This window comes from Oncorhynchus kisutch, linkage group LG13, assembly GCF_002021735.2.
Source record: "Oncorhynchus kisutch isolate 150728-3 linkage group LG13, Okis_V2, whole genome shotgun sequence".
Lineage (NCBI taxonomy): Eukaryota > Metazoa > Chordata > Actinopteri > Salmoniformes > Salmonidae > Oncorhynchus > Oncorhynchus kisutch.
The window spans coordinates 39,933,253-39,951,781 of NC_034186.2; the positions used below are offsets into that span (position 1 = coordinate 39,933,253).

The 18,529-nt window shown below is 41.3% G+C and overlaps 1 pseudogene; it reads left to right on the forward strand.

Moving 5' to 3' along the window:
• Nucleotides 1-18,529, forward strand: part of LOC109902957 (xyloside xylosyltransferase 1-like) — a 51,649-nt pseudogene continuing 33,120 nt past the window's right edge.

An 18,529-nucleotide genomic window follows, 5' to 3' on the forward strand; every position in this document is an offset into this window, starting at 1 on the left:
ATGGAGGAGGCAAGTGGAAATGGGAGAAGGCAAGGAACTTGTTTGCCTGCCATATATTAAATGATACAAATCGTCTGAAAGGAACTGGCGTAAATAGAAAAATATACCAGTTTCATCTGAGGACAAAAATGTTGACAGCTGCGCCACACAGGTTGCAAAATAAATGGGTGGAGATTTTCGATGTACCAATTCCAAAAAATTACACTTGATTCAACACTTAGAGTATTTCAATTTAAATGATTGTATAATATTCTTGCCACCAACAGAATGCATATATATGGGGCATACAACAATCTCAGCTCTGTAGATTTTACTATAAAGAGACATAATCGATTGGTCATTCTGGTATTGCCCCCATGTAGCTTGTTTCTGTACACAGTTTCAGGAATGTTAAAAAAAATATTAAAAAAAAATCACAACATGCACTTAAAATGAATCTTACTAATAGGAGTGTTGGGCGATTTGGAAAGCAATAGTCAGTCAATAAATAATGTAATAATACTCGTAGGAAAGGTTTTCATCTTTAGCTCACAATCTGTGGATAATATATGATTAGAAAGGTTAAAATATTTTGCAAAACATCACAGCAGAATTAAAAAATATATGGCACATGGAAACCAAACGAGGGTGGTCTATGGTGATAGGTGGGATGGGCTGAGAGTGGCTGAGCGTTGGGATTATCAAGTTTATGTTTGGTAATGTATTATTGTTATGTGATTGATTTATATAAAATGAAACATGTATGTAAAATGTGTATGTTAAAATGTATGTATATGTAACACAAACACTGTCAAAAAAAACGAAAGGGGGGGGGGGGGTGATGAAGGGGTTAATAAAAAAAATAAAACGCTCTCCCATCCCCAAAATTCCTTCTACCCCTACACAGGAATATTTCCCTCTCTTCCACATACTAGTACCTACAACAATACATCTACATATGTTTCACTATTTCATTAACCATATATTCCACACAAACCATTTACATGCTTGCAAACCAGATGTAATGACTTCAATGTCAAATCAAATATTTTGGAGATGTTATCGCAGGTGCAGCGAAATGCTTATGTTTCTAGCTCCAACAGTAAGTAAAGTAATACAATACACACAAATCCCCAAAATAAGAAATATCAGAACAAGCAATGTTAGAGTCTGGAATATAAATATATTGCACACGCTTGGCATTCTCTCAACCAGCTTCATTTAGGTAGTCACCTGGAATGTACTTCAAATAACAGGTGTGCCTTGTTAAAAGTCAGTTGTGTTGTGACAAAGTAGGGTTGGTATACAGAAGATAGGGCTATTTGGTGAAAGAACTAGTCCATATTATGGCAAGAACAGCTCAAATACTCAAAGAGAAATGACAATCCATCATTACATTAAGGCATGAAGGTCAGTCAATCCGGGACATTTCATGAACTTCAAAAGTTTCTTCAAGTGCAGTCGCAAAAACCATCAAGCGCTATGGTGAAACTGGCTCTCATGAGGACCTCCACAGGAAAGGAAGACCCAGAGTTACCTCTGCTGCAGAGGATAAGTTCATTACAGTTACCAGCCTCAAATTGCAGCCCAAATAAATGCTTCAGAGTTCAAGTAACAGACACATCTCAATATCAACTGTTCAGAGGAGACTGCGGGAATCAGGCCTTCATGGTCGAATTGCTGCAAAGAAACCACTACTAAAGGACACAAATAAAGAAGAGACTTGCTTGGGCCAAGAAACATGAGCAATGGACATTAGACCGGTGGAAATCTGTCCTTTGGTCTGATGAGTCCAAATTTGAGATTTTTGGTTCCAACCGCTGTGTCTTTGTGAGACGCAGAGTAGGTGAACGGATGATCTCCGCATGTGTGGTTCCCACAGCGAAGCATGGAGGTGGTGGTGTGGGAGTGCTTTTCTGGTGACACTGTCAGTGATTTATTTAGAATTCAAGGCACAGTTAACCAGCATGGCTACCACAGCAGTCTGCAGCAATACGCCATCCCATCTGGTTTGCGCTTATTGGAACTATCATTTGTTTTTCAACAGGACAATGACCCAACACACCTCCAGGCTGTGTAAGGGCTATGTGACCAACAAGAAGAGTGATGGAATGCTGCATCAGATGACCTGGCCTCTACAATCACCGACATTACCCAATTGAGATGGCAGCCAACAAGTGCTCAATATATGTGGGAACTCGTTCAAGACTGGAAAAGCATTCCAGGTGAAGCTGGTTGAGAGAATGACAAGAGTGTGCAAAGCTGTCATCAAACATATTTTGATTTGTTTAAAACGTTTTTGGTCACTACATGATTCCATATGTGTTATTTCATAGTTTTGATGTCTTCACTCTTATTCTACAATGTAGAAAATAGAAAAAATAAAGAAAAACCCTTGAATGAGTAGGTGTGTCAAAACTTTTGACTGGTACTGTATATAAAATTATTATTTTTGGGGAAATTGATCCTTGGGCCTAAAAAACAGGGGCCACCAGTTGCCAATACCTGATCTAGGGGGAGTGGATTTTTGCTGTGTTCATAGCAATAGCCAAGTGAGGAGGTGGTAACTGGTAATTACCAGTTGTGAAGTTGGGTGCACTGCATTCACATTTTCAAACATTGAAGTCATTAGAAGGCATGTTTTGCTCTTTTTTTGCCCATAAAAAGTATATCAGAGCTGCTGTGACTTTCTAATACAAACGTTAGATGAACGGGACTCAATTCTGTATCAACAACTTGTATTTTGTTCTTACCATAAACAATAACTGCTGAAGATGCCCCCATGCTTGCTGTCCTTTTTGTTGACAAATAACGTCAGAGAGGTTCAAGTGAGATGATGGAAGAGTTTCCAGCAATTACCAATTCACTGAACTCACTGTTGAGTTTGTCAAGCGCCACCAAGCAGACGCAGGCCAGCCAAAACGCCAACCGGAACGACGCTGTTGCACCCCGAGGGAGGAGAGGGTGGAGATGGGGAGGAGGGCGAAGGCAGGACTAGGAGGGCAGATATTGGGTCAGAAAGTGGACCCAAGGTCAGCCAGTACTACCATGCCCTCATGATGTTCACCAAGGTGGACAGGAGCCGGAGCCTTCAGGAGAAGTTCTGGGTGGCCATGTTATCCATGGCCAAATACGGTCTCTTCCTGGACGAAGAGGTGCTGGTCCTTCATTTTGTGAGCGACGAGGCCAGCCGAGAGCTGGGCGAGAGGATGCTCCCGGAGCTGCTCCTCGGCACAACGTTTCAGTATGAGGCAAGTCTGATTGGAGCCCTGATGCATTTCTTATCATCACATATAAGTCAGTGTATTTGTGCTGGTGTTACATGGCATATTAGTCCTAAAGTGTGGAGACCCAAGTTTAATCCTTAAAAAAAGGCTTAATCCTGAACCTGGCAAGCACAAGCCACGCTTGGAGGAGCAGACTGGCTAGAGAGTGCAACAATGCACTGAGTGAACAGTTTTATTCTTTAACACAGGGGGGCAGTGTTGCCCTTTCAAAACATATTACGGTTTAGAAATACCCTCTTCTGCTTTTTTCAGCCACTGGGAGGATTATGCTGTACCTAATATCGTCCATGCATGGTCTTGATGCATCTTTAGAATGTCTTCACTGACAGAAGCCCTGTACCTGAAGAGTATGTGACAGTCTGATCTCAAACCCGCGGTAGAGCAAAACATGGCCGACTTTCTGCCATAAAAATTTGACCTCCGATTCCTAACTAGGAATTCCTCTGTCTTCCCCTTGATCTGAGTACAGTTTCTTGCAGTAAGGGACTCCGCTCACCTCTTTTGTCTGCGTCACAGAGCACGCGATAACAAACTTGTTTACAAGTTGTTTATCCTCCGCTAATGAAAATAAATCCTCCCTCACCAGCCAGGCACGTCCCCGGTAACATGTCTTCATCTGATGGGGAATGTTGAGGCACTGCATTAGCTTAATCTGATCCTCTGCCTTGGATTGAGTGGCAGTTTGCTCAGTTTAGCAGTTTGCTCAGCTTAGCATCTTAGGCGGCTCAGAGCCAGAGGGACAGATTACTCCCTCTTCAGCTAATGCTCCTCTCCCTTGCTCCCAACCGAACCCTGTTCCAGCCCCCTTTGCCAGGCACAACAGGGTAATGCTATATAATGAGAACTTGACAGGCCGTGACATCCAGTTTATTCCTCTGCGCTCCTGTTGGCCCCTGCTATGGGATGCAGCAGTAGCTCTGCACAGTCACTAATGGGACGGATCTTCATGGGGCTGGCTATGAACTGCAATGACCTGTGAGCATGTTGATGTGCTTTTCAGCAGATCCTCACCTTATTTCTTTAATTATTTATCTCTCAGGAGCGCCCACACAGGACAGTGGATATGTAACTCCTCCGTGACTTTTTAGTGACAAAACACTGTCTGAGTCCCAATGGTGGAAAAAGTACCCAAGTGTCATACTTGAGTAAAAGAAAAGATACCTTAATAGAAAATGACTCAAGTAAAAGTGAAAGTCACCCAGTAAAATACTACTTGAGTAAAAGTCAAAGTATTTGGTTTTAAATATACTTAAGTATCAAAAGTAAATGTAATTGCTGAAAAATACTTAAGCATCAAATGTAAAAGTACCAAATGTTCAAATTCCTTATATTAAGATAACCAGACAGAACCATTTTCTTGTTTTTAAAATGCACGCATAGATAAGGGCACACTCTAAGACATAATTTACAAACAAGGCATGTGTGTTTAGTGAGTCCACCAGATAATCAGTAGGGATGACCAGGGATGTTGATAAGTGTGATTTTGACCATTTCCCTGTCCTGCTAAGCATTCAAATAATGATTACTTTTGAGTGTCAGGGAAAAGGTATGGAGTAAAAAATATAGTATTTCCATGAGGAATGTAGTGGAGTAAAAGTTGTCAAATGTAAATAGAAAAGTACAGATACACCAAAAAACGACTTAAGTAAAAATAATTTAAAGTGCTACTTAAGTACTTTACAACACTGCTGAGATCCCTGTAAAACCAGAGCAAACAGCCTATACAATCCCACCGCCGGGGGCCATGCTCATTACAGCATCTCTGACCCACACTCACACGCGCATGTATAAGTTACTCGCACTCTAACAAGTGTGTGTATATGCTTGTGTGTGGCTTTGTTGACAGAGTAGCCCATATGAACTGAAGGAAAATCGTTGTTTCTGTTGTTATTGCCCAGTCCCATGGGTGTTGCCCACATTGCTTATGATTTGTTAGGCAGTAGGTAGAAGCATGGGACAGGACAATGGGCTTTCCGCCATCCCCGTGGTTGCTCGTACTGCAGGCTCTCATGACGTAGAGGGGTGACAGTCGGTGACCCTAGTCTCCCTGTTCAGTGGACTGGACTCAGCGAGCCAGCCAGGAAAAGCTGAAAGGAAGCTTTCCTCAATGTGAGCTTCCCTTCTCAAACCAGTGCAGCACCAAATACCTGCCCAATTAAATTCTTATTAACTTGCTTGTATCTAACCCTTTGATTCTTATGTTTTTGTATGTTTTATTTTGACTGTACTGTATCCTGTTAATGTGAGCTAGGCTACGTATTTAGGCCTATACTGTTTTCAATTGAAAACATTCTTCTCAACAAAGCGGAAGTTTGACTCAGATTTGGAAAGGAAACTGTTATTCTCTACCCAACAAGGTGACTGGAAATGTCACCTTTTTTGTTTTTCTCACTTGTGAGTCACTCACAATGGAACATTTGCTTTGCTTAGACTGAGTATTTTATTCTTCTTACTAAATTCTTTCTTGTTTGCTAGCAGATAACCCAATTGTTATGAAGGACATTTAAACTGAAAATTACTTTTGTAGCCTAATTATGGATGGAATTGTGACTTATCAATATAGTGTTGGCTTTGCAAACATGTTCTCACACTCTGTAGCCTCACATGTAGCCTCACATGAGTCATGATCATGTAGTGAGTTACACTATAATGCTAGAACTTGTAGAGATAATGGGATAATTATGTGGTCATGCCATGGTCTCAGGCCTTAGTGGTTTTTCAGATAATCAGCCTGCTGCAGACAGACTGACAACCAGCTGCCCCTGTGCTTATGTCCCACAGGGTTTAATACAGAGGGGCCTTTTTTAATTTGATAAAGCTCCCCTCTCCTCAAGTAAGTAATTATCCCAGTGCTTTGTGCGTAAAGGAGGCTTAACCTCTCCTCTGTTGGCTGTCATGTACTTAGTCAACTATCCAACTCAGAACATGCTCTTCTTATTGGCTTTAGTAAGCAATTGGATTTTGTTGTACTCAGTGGCATAAGTAAGCAACTTGGTTCAGTCTGCACTGTTCGGTTTAGATTCAACGTTTTCTTGAATGAATTTATACTGAACAAAAATATAAACGCAACATTCAACAATTTCATTTATTTTACTGAGTTAGTTCATATGAGGAAATGAGTCAATTGAAATAAATCCATTAGGCACTAATCTATGGATTTCACATGACTGGGAATACAGATATGCATCTGTTGGCCACAAATACCTTAAAAAAGAAAATTAGCCTTAGGATCCCGTCACAATATCTTTGTGCGTTCAAATTGCAATCAATAAAATGCAATTGTGTTTGTTGTCTGTAGCTTATGCCTGCCCATGCCATAACCCCACTACCACCATGGGGCACTCTGTTCACAACGTTGACATCCGCAAACTGATTGCCCACACAACGCCATACACATGGTCTGCGGTTGTGAGGCCGGTTGGACATACTGCCAAATTCTCTAAAACAACGTTGTAGGCGGTTTATGGTAGAGCCATTAATATTCAGCTCTGATGGATGTTCTTGCAGTCAGCATGCCAATTGCACGCTCGCTCAACTTGAGACATCTGTGGCATTGTCTGACAAATTTGCACCTTTTTCTGTCTCCAGCACAAGGTGCACCTGTGTAATGATCATGCTGTTTAATCAGCTTCTTGATATGCCACACCTCTCAGATGGATGGATTATCTTGGCAAAGGAGAAATGCTCACTAACAGGGATGTAAACAAATTTGTGCACAAAATTTGAGAGAAATAAGCTTTTTGTGCATATGGAACATTTCAAGGATCTTTTTATTTCAGCTCATGAAACATGGGACCAACATGTTGCGTTTTATATTTTTGTTCAGTGTATAATCACAATGACAATTGTAGACACCCTATTTTATGTTAGGTGAGTCTATTCTCTACTGCTTCCCTTTGCCTACCCTTTCCTTTATGTTCTATGAAGTCGAAATAGAATGTAGGTTGTACGTTGGTTCAGTACAGCTGAGGAATATAACGGTATAAGAGTATAACTTCTCCTGTATTAGGCTATTTAGTACATGTGGGTTGTTGGGAGTGGTTTGCCTTGTCTTGTTTACGATCTGAATTATTCACACATAGCTCTTAAAAAAATAACGTAATCTATTAAATATACAAGCAAAATCTGGAAATAAACATCATATAAATGTTTAATTTGTTGCTCTCATTCCCGCTTTTTCTAAGTCGAGGCGCTCTCAGCTGCAAGTCATTTGGGAAAGGCAAAATCAGCACAACATTCAGATTTCACCCAGTTAGCTTTAGAAGATTTATTTGATTAAAACTACAATTAATGTGATGATGGTCTTTTAATTGCACTGTGGTTAGTGGGTACTCTATGGGCTAACGTAACAGTTAGCTGTTTCCAAAGCTAGGCTAACATGCTGTTCCACAATACAATCTCCAGGGCTGTTTTTATTGCCAGACGTAGGGGAGGCTTATCTTAATCAGTTATGGAACATTAAATTATGTCTGCATGTCCAAATCACACATCTGCTTTTAAATATGTCTAATCCCCACCTTTACCACACAGTCTCTCTCTCGCTCTTACACACACACATCTTTAATGCAGTAGCATTTAACCGAGACACAATCTGGAACATATTTGTTTCTGCAGTAATAAATTACTGCAAAATCCTCTTTCATTAATCTGGAGGGAGATCCACATGATCTGACTGGGGAGTGGGGACCGCTAGAGTCAAATCCCTGCCCTGCACCGTGGGATTAGGCCCACTGGGGGCAGCAGTGTTTCATGGGAGCTGGGAGAGTGACCTGCAGAGAAGAGGAGGGAGGGAGGGGAAGTGGGACAGGGGGACCTTTGTTTGAAGGTGATGAACCCTTATGCCCACCCTGATTTTGCCCATGACATTATTATTCTAATCCCATGTGACTTGTGCAATTGACAATATCAAGTCGGAATGACTTGACTGTCTGAATGAGATGTTTCTCATATGACTGACTGCCCTCATTTGTGTGTGTTGTGGTGGTCCATGACATGGGGGTCCTGAGCCAGAAGCTCTTCCCCATCGTGGAAGCCATGCAGAAGCACTTCAGCACCAAAGATAAATATGAATATGTAACTTTTTCATAGGCATTTACAGTATGTCCAACTCCACAGTCAGTACCATCAGAAGATGTCTTGGTGGGTTGACATGTTTTGACCATTACTGTTTAAAACTATGAAGTTCAGTCTTACACACTATACTAATTGGGTGTTTTTTTTGCCCCCACACTCTATCAGATGTTTACTGCTATTGATTTATTTTTTGGGGGTGACTCACAAAGTGCCCCAAAATACACCCCAAGGTGACCAGCTCAATCTGAAGTTATGTGCTTGGTGGATGACTAATCTAGCCCGGGTGCCAGTCTGTTTCGGCTCTCTTGTGGAATGCTCATGCAAAACAGTTTTGGCATGACAATGGAGTAGGCAAAAGCACAAACAGATCTGGGACCAGACTATGACTAATCAACGTTAATGTATTCTAACGGAGTCAGAGTCCCATAAGGCTGTGTGGAGTAGACAGTTAACCTCGAAATAACACGTTCCTGTCTGTCTGTCTCTGCACACTATCTTGTTTCCTCAACCTGTCTCTCTAACACGCAGTGAGCCATGACTAGTGAGTGGGCACTGATAGGGCTCTCAATGAGAGACTGAGGAGTGTTTTGCTCTCTCTCTCTCTCTCTCTCTCTCTCTCTCTCTCTCTCTCATAAACAAACCGTACACTGTTTCTTACACTTACATTCAGTCAAATGTATACACTTGTTTATTCTGTGTTGCCTCACAGGATGCTTGGGGAGAACTGAGGGGATGGGGGTTGAGGGTAGGGGTGGACATAGCTGGATAAAGGTGTATGCAAACTGCACCGAACATGTTAGTTAGATGTAAAATTGCGCGACTAAGATCTCGTCAAAAACGTCAAAATGAATGACGGATTTTTTGAGTTGTCTTTTAAGGAAGTATGCAAGCACATTTGTTCGGTTTGCCTAGCCGAAGCATGCGGTAGACTGGCAGGGGCCTGAAGGACACATGGCATGGAATGCTCTCCCATGGAAGGAGGGAAGTGTTCTGTTCGATTGTCACATGACGCTTCAGTGTCCCTCCGTGTGAACTGATGATGGCAGTCCCCTCTGGTTGAGCACTTTTAACACCCCGCTGGAAGGACAGCATGGGGCGCCGCTCAGCCGGTAGAGCCAGTGGCCGGGCTTTTGGAGCCAAATTAGGGCTGGGCGATTTATGGCCAAAATATCATATCACAATATATACACTACCAGTCAAAAGTTTGGACACAAAAAAGTACTAACCAAAAAAGTGTTAAACAAATCAAAGTATATTTGAGATTCTTCAAAGTAGCCATCCTTTGCCTTGATGACAGCTTTGCACACTCTTAGCAATTATGGAATGATGGTTTGGAATAATAAAAGTTCAACATTTGCTTTATGAGTTGTGCATGACCTTAGAGTTGAAACATACATTGTAAGTGATTTCAATGGGGCTTTCTCCATTGTGATTTGTTTTATACTGTTCAATCAAACTTCAACCAAAGTTGATCTCATTTGAGATCATTTTGACACTGCCTTGTAGGGCTGCACGATATGGGCAAAAATCTATTTTACTTCCGATTTAGATCAAAACACTTGCGTGAAATGTTGGAATCATAGAAATACAATTTCTATGCGATTTAATGTTTAATATATGGTATACCGCCTTATACTGAATCAATGCTCACTACACAACACCTTGACACACACACACACACACACACACACACACACACACACACACACACACACACACACACACACACACACACACACACACACACACACACACACACACACACACACACACACACACACACACACACACACACACACACACACACACACACCACACACACACACACACACAGTGGCCCTGCTATGAATCCCTTTCATAAAAGAAGAGTGGCATTGGAACATGAGTGTGTTGTGCTCCTTCCTTACAGCAATACGGAAGCATTAGGAGTAGAAGAGTTCAATGAATGCTTTTCCAACAAGATGTTACATCCAGAGGTTATAAGATCACGGTCAGTCAGTTGTCCATTTAAGTGGTAGCGAAACAAGGTTTCAGTGTAAAAAATGATGTAAGGTGCCACACTCAAAGGAACCATACGTAGTCAACAGTCTGAGAGGGGAAGGAGTAGGATTGAACACAGCGCTGTCTTCCGCCATCTGAAGTGACCCGTTGTCACTCAGTTTTCAGTTCTGTGAGGCCAATTTACTGAAGAATCCAATCCATTTTCCAGAGGACTTTGAACATGGTTCTTCAGTTCAACGTTGCTGTTTGCCAAGCTGCTTGCCCCTTCAACTAGCAATTGAAGGCTAACCTGAGGTTGAACAGATGTTTTTCTGCCCGTCCAAATTGCAGAGGCGTGTTCGTGTGGCTTCTTTGTTTACTGTGTTCTGAGCTGCTTTCTCCAAAGGTTGCTTCGGAGTCACCAAGTAGCTATTCCTCTGTCGGAGGAACTGTAATATCTGCAGGGGGCTGCTGGAATCTTCACTTGAAGATGGGCAGATTGTGTGAATATGATAGTGTGTGTGGACCACTGGACATTATATTTTCTGCACAGTTAAATGCTAGCTAGAATTGACACAGATGTGAGGGGAAGTGCATTTGTATTTTATGTATCGTTTTGATGTTGATCATTTGTACGGAAATGTTCCAGCTATTTCGGAAGGATGTTGGTCTCTGTGGGGGCAATAGATTCGTTTTGTTAGGCTTCCTCCCTCTCTTACCCTAACCATACAAACCGTTCATTTCGTTCACTCCAACCATACAGAACGCTATGCACCCACCTGAGTAGCATGAGGCAATACACATGGGGAAAATGGCAACCTGGTTATTCCAGGACACAACAGTTTCATCATACAATGCAGTCAGTTGTCAAACGTTCAACTCCAAAGGGATACAATGAGGGATTGAACAACAGCCTAAAAATAAGTATCCTACGCAGAACTCGCTCTTAAAAATAGACGAGGGGAAGTACACAATGGAAATATTTCTCACTATCTTAATTTAATGAAGCCCCTGAGTGATTCATCCTTTATAGATTGAGTTTGCCTGTAAACTCCCAGGGGTGGTCTCCAACATGTTCTGACCTGACTGTCCCCCAGGCCTCAACCACACCTGTCTCCCTTCCTTTTCCACCTGGCCTTTCTTAATAGAGCAAGAGAACGGAGTCTGTGTGAAGTACTTTGTTAGTGTGAAAGTGGTTGGGCAACAGCTGTTTGAGGTGGCAGTTGTGCCATTTTTCATCTATAATCAATATGATAGAAGACAGATGGAGCCTGTTTAGTACCTAGACAGTTGTTAGGCCTGGTCAACTTTGACGGGATAGGGGGCCACAAAAAAGCTGAACTCACCGTGAGGGGCTGCAGTTGCTCAAGGATCTGCGTACCAACATCCATACCCCCCCACACACACTGCTATCCGAGTGAGACTAACAAAATATGCTATCCGAGTGAGACTGACTAACAAAATTATTACAGTAAATTGACCATGATTACTAAGTTTAGATAGCTGGCCACTAGACTAACTTACCAGTTTAAAATATGTTAGCTGTCATGGGCTAATTGAGTGACTCTCAGTGACTGATATAACAAAATAAAAACTGCTGATGCACAACCAAATTTTGAATTCACCTTGTGCATTTTACTATTCTAACTCACAACAGTAAGTTGAGACCCTTACTGAGACCCCCCCCCCCCATCATTTTTTTTTTGCCCATAGCCCAGTGGCATGCTAAGTTGTTGTCCAAAGCAAAATGTAAGAAATGTAAGAAATGAATCTTAAATCTCATTTTACACGGGCTGCTCTGAAACTACTTCAGGTTTTTCTAGGATGGGATGAATGAGCCGACGCTGGAGAACTTCAAGGAATTGCAGCGCAGTTACGAGGCATTTCCATGGACGCAGGATTCAATAGCTCGTTCCAGCTTTCAAATCCTACCCAACAGATCCGTCAATACAGGCTGAGAGGCCTGGGAAATGGGCTGGACTGGGCTGTGTTGAGAAGCTGTGTGAATGACACCATTGCTCATGAATAAAGCCAGAGATTGTTTTCAATGTAGTATGAAATGTCTCTAGGCAGGCTCAAAACAGCCTGATCTGGAATGTTCACTGTGTCATGTGGCCACTATCTGATTATGGGCCAGACTTATTTATAAAAAAATTCAGTACAACAAAGACAGACCATTATAACAGAACGTCACAAAGCAATTTTTTTCTGGGGCTTTATGGCAGTTCGTATGAAGCTGTTCTTTAAGTGGACTTTAGTCTGTGCCATTCCACAGAGAAAATGTTAGTCCACCAAAATGTTGTCTGCCCCAGTTACACTGAGTTTCAGATAGGTCCCAATGCACTGGTGACTAGAAAGTGTCATCATTGTAATCATGACTCAACAGTGATCAATAATAGCTTTTTTATTTTATTTTATCTCGTACAGTGTACAGTGGGAGAGAGCAGTGTGTGTGTGTGAGACAGGTCTTTCAGCTTGGCTTGTCTAGCAATTATCAACAGCCAATTTGACAGAATTGAAGAATTTAGAAAATACGAATGGGCAATTGTTGCAAAATCCAGGTGTGGAAAGTTCTTAGAGATTCAGAGCTGTAATCGCTGCCAAAGGTGCTTCTACAGAGTATTGACTCAGGGATGTGAATACTTATGTCAATGAGATTTCAGTTTCAATACATTTGCAAAAATGTCTAAAAACACATTTTCACTTTGTCATTATGGGCTATTGTGTGTACATATTTTAATTCAGCCTGTAACAAGAACATGGGGAATAAACAAGGTGATGAGAACTAGCAAAGTCCTTGTCCTCCTCACAACTTTTATCTGGACCCACATCTTTTAGTTTTTTTGCAACAACAAAAAACACCCCCACACATCACTAATCAGCACTAGATTATGTTTAGGAAGTGAGTGCAGGTCGATGACAATTGTTGGAATATACTAAATGATTATTTTTCATTCTTTCTGTCTGTCTTAAGCAGTATGTCCCCTAAGTCAGTGGTTCCCAAACTGTGGGGCGCGGGGGTGTTTTCTTACCCATTAGACCCCAGTAGAATTCTAGAATGTTGCTGAGAATTTACTGAGAATGTAAGATTAAGTTTGTTTCCTCACACATTTTAGACACAGCTCAAAAACAAAGAACAAATTACAAATACAAGTTAACTTAGTTTTAAAGAGCACAACCTATTTAATATGACATCACATTCATGTCAATAGAAAAAACACAAATATTGTCTTCCATTGTGTAAAGACACTCGCTGTCAATTTTTTTAAAACACTAGATCTGAACATACATAAACTGACTCCTACCACTTTTAAAACAACTCCAAAACCCCTGCTACTGTCATTTTAGGCCCAGGGTATGTGGCACAAGGGTGAATGGTGGGAATTGGGGCAGGTGCCCTCCATGGAATTGTAGGCTACCCTCTCAGTTGTGCTCTCCCTCCTCTCCCTCTGCTGCCTCCTCTCCCTCCACATCTCTTCGATCATCTCATAACTGCTCATCCTCCATGCCTTCTGCTGCTGAACCCTGAGTCTCCATATCACTTCCCTTGCTTTCACTGACCTAGAGGAACAGACTAACGGGGAGAGAGAGAGAGAGAAAGGAGCGGACAACCATACACGTATTCTCTTCCTAATCATCACCTCTTAGAGGTTTCCATAATCAATTGTATGATAGTTACACGCCTCCCATTACACACACACACACACACACACACACACACACACACACACACACACACACACACACACACACACACACACACACACACACACACACACACACACACACACACACACACACACACAGTAAACAGTATCTTTGTGATGCTATACAGCACTTTCAATCAATCAATCAATCAATCAAAATGATTTTATGAAGTCCATAGCGGCCAGATTGTTTCTCAGTTCACGGTGTGCATATGTATGACTAATGGATAATCCGACGGGATAGATTACACAAGAATATGTTCATAGATGGGCCAGATTATAACCAAAAAGGCAATATAGGATACACATACTTCAAGACCCATGGTCAGATTTATTTTTCATAGATGGTAAGTCAAAGTACAGTGGGGCAAAAAAGTATTTAGTCAGCCAGCAATTGTGCAAGTTCTCCCACTTAAAAAGATGAGAGGCCTGTAATTTTCATCATAGGTACACTTAAACTATGACAGACAAAATTAGAAAAAAAATCCAGAAAATCACATTGTAGCATTTTTAATGAATTTATTTGCAAATTATGGTGGAAAATAAGTATTTGGTCACATACTATTGGTCAATAGTATGTGGCACAACGGTTTACAGATTCAACACATCAACTAGAGGTCGACCGATTATGATTTTTCAACGCCGATACCAATTATTGGAGGACCAAAAAAAGCCGATAACGATTAATTGGACGATTTTTATATATTTGTAATGAAGACAATTACAACAATACTGAATGAACACTTATTTTAACTTAATATGATACATCAATAAAATCAATTTAGTCTCAAATAAATAATGAAACACGTTCAATTTGGTTTAAATAAATGTAAAAACACAGTATTGGAGAAGAAAGTAAAAGTGCAATATGTGCCATGTAAAAAAGCTAACGTTTAAGTTCCTTGCACAGAACATGAGAACATATGAAAGCTGGTGGTTCCTTTTAACATGAGCCTTCAATATTCCCAGGTAAGAAGTTTTAGGTTGTAGTTATTATATCACTTTTTCTCTCTATACTGTTTGTATTTCATATACTTTTGACTATTGGATGTTCTTATAGGCACTTTAGTATTGCCCGCCTAATCTCGGGAGTTGATACGCTTGAAGTCATAAACTTTGCAATGCTTGAAGCACAGCGAAGTGCTGCTGGTAAACGCAGGAAAGCGCTGTTTGAATGAATGCTTACGAGTCTGCTGCTGCCTACCACCACTCAGACTGCTCTATCAAATATCAAATCATAGACTTAATTAGAACATAATAAACACACAGAAATACGAGCCTTAGGTCGTAATATGGTCAAATCCGGAAACCATTATTTCGAAAACAGAACGTTTATTCTTTCAGTGAAATACGGAACCGTTCCGTATTTTATCGAACGGGCGGCAACCCTAAGTCTAAATACTGCTTTTACATTGCACAACCTTCAATGTTATGTCATAATTATGTAAAATTCTAGCAAATTAATTACGGTCTTTGTTAGGAATAAATGGTCTTCACACAGTTCACAACGAGCCAGGTGGCCCAAACTGGTGCATATACCCTGACTCTGCTTGCACAGAACGCAAGAGAAGTGACACAATTTCCCTAGTTAAAAGAAATTCATGTTAGCAGGCAATATTAACTAAATATGCAGGTTCAAAAAATTGACTTGTGTATTGATTTTAAGAAAGGTGTTGATGTTTATGGTTAGGTACACATTGGTGCAATGACAGTGCTTTTTTCGCAAATGCGCTTGTTAAATGATCACCCGTTTGGCGAAGTTGACTGTGATTCGATGATAAATTAATAGGCACCGTATTGATTATATGCAAAGCAGGACAAGCTAGATAAACTACACATGGTTGATATTACTAGTTTAACTAGTGATTATGTTTGATTTGTTTTTTATAAGATAATTTTAATGCTAGCTATCAACTTACCTTGGCTCCTTGCTGCACTCGTGTAACAGGTGGTCAGCCTGCCATGCAGTCTCCTCGTGGAGTGCAATATAATTGGCCATAATCGGTGTCCAAAAATGCAGATTACCGATTGTTATGAAAACTTGAAATCGGCCATTCTGATTAATCGGTCGACCTCTAACATCAACTATTGTTATTTATTTAGGATGTTGAAAGTAAAAGATTACAAAGATGACACAAATACCTATGAAAAAGTTACACATTCACATTTATCTTTGTAACTAAGGCAACCCTTACCTGTGGACATGATGTGGTGCATGGCCACGAACAGGAAGAAGATGGTGGCGCTGAAGTGCTTCTGCATGGCCTCCACGATGGGGAAGAGCTTCTGGCTCAGGACCCCCATGTCGTGACGCAATTTAGCCAAACAGATTTAGAAAAATGTCATCTATTCCGATGGGCATAGTTAGCTGGTTGTCTTTTGTAGGGAGGGAGTGACTGGATCAAGTGTGACAGTCTTGCGAGCAAAGCACAATGTTGCTTCCAGCTCTCATTTTCTTGCCTTATAGACCAACTACAGAGTTTGCCAATGTTAGCTGATTAATTACTAAGGTACGAAGGTGGGACAGTTTCCAAATGAACTGCATCGGGAGACACAGGACCAAACAAGCATCTGGCTATGTAAATGAATATCACTGCAATAACATATTTTACTTTAAACCATTTTTTTATTTTACCTTTATTTAACTAGGCAGGCCAGTTAAGAACACATTTCCCGCCCTATGGGACTCCCAATCACGGCCGGATGTGATGCAGCTTGGATTTGAACTAGGTACTGCAGTGACACCTCTTGCACTGAGATGCAGTGTCTTAGACCACTGCGCCACTCGGGAGCCTTATATTTAGCTCCATTGCGCGAGCATCTATCCTAACACGAAAGCTAAGCTGTCAAACAATAGGGAAATGAGGCAATGTATAGCCTATGAATATCTGTACCTAGCAACCATGATAACAGAAACACAAATTACTCATCTCCATTTCAGTGGCTAGTTAGCTGGTTGTCTGTATGGCTTGCTAGTGAAAGTGACAGCTGAGGTTGACGTTTCGCTAGCACATCCCAAATTTACCGCCACACAACTTTTCTTGCCTGACTGACTAGCTAACTAACTATATCAAGAAGCTTGGGCCACTTCCATATGAATTACATCAGTAGAAACAAGACAAAACAACCAACTAGTTAGCTGATTATTTACAGTTAAGCACTGCAACTATTTCCATGAGACAGAGAACAATCATTCAAGCTCCACTGCTGATGTGCTCACTTGTACCAACCAAGTGATCATGACAGGATTTGCTAATCTGAGAACAGTTTCACAGCATCAATCAAAAACACCAAACATATAGTATCTGCTGTTTTACTTATTTCACTCACCTCGACATCATCATCACTTTCAAAGTGCAAGGATGTGTCCGAAGCCATATCACCAACCAACAACCAAGCTGCAGCTTTTTCCACAATGAAAATTCGTGGCCACTCCAGCATTTTCATTTGGAGTATTTAAAAAAAATGTTGACCCCCTTTTTCATGGTATCCAATTGTTAGTAGCTACTATCTTGCCTCATCGCTACAACTCCCGTAGGGGCTTGGGAGAGACGAAGGTTGAGAGTCATGCGTCCTCCGATAGACAACCCAACCAAGCCGCACTGCTTCTTAACACAGCGTGCGTCCAACCCGGAAGCCAGTCGCACCAATGTGTCGGAGGAAACGTGGACCTGGCAACCTTGGTTAGCGTGCACAAGAGTTGGTTAGCGTGCACAAGAGTTGCTGGTGCGCAATGAGACAAGGATATCCCTACCTACCAAGCCCTATCTAAACCAGAAGACGCTATGCCAATTGGAGGCCCCATTTTGAGTCATTTTTTTTAAAAGTCAAATGACCGCAAATCCTGTTTCTGATTGATGACAACAGCCACACGAATACAACAGGTTGTTAGCAAGTTAATTTTGCGATATTGATACAGTTATTACTGTTAGAAAAACAAGGCTGTTCGCGGCCGCTATAGTAATTTAAAGAAAGACTGTTGACAGCTGCTATGGGTTCTATAAAGGGTTCAGAACTCAGTCCATCTTTCAACTTACTCTTCAAAGTTGTAATAGTAAAATGCACAAGGAGAAATTTAGAATTTGGGTAGTGCATCGTCAGTATTCCTCTTGTCATGTCTGTCATTACATTAGAGAGCTATTTATAAATGGTCAGAAATGTCCAGATCAACCAGTCCATGTCAGCTAATGTTTTTAGCTAGATTTCTTTAGCCCATAGATTTTGTAGTAATGTTTAAGTTACTCAAATATCACATGAATACACATTAGACAAAAACCCACCCCTCCCCCCATTCAATGCCACATACTTGACCTCAGACACAACATTCCTTCAAGGCATGATTTAGACAAAGCAGTGTTGTGCAGCCAGCCCGCCTGCCCTATCATGGCCTGCTGAAACCTGGTCCGTGGAGACGGTCTTTGCTGGTCCGCACGCTCGGCTGGTTGCCAGAGGTGGGCTGTGGCAGCGAACCCTGCCGTGATCCCTCCGGTTCGGGAATTGGTC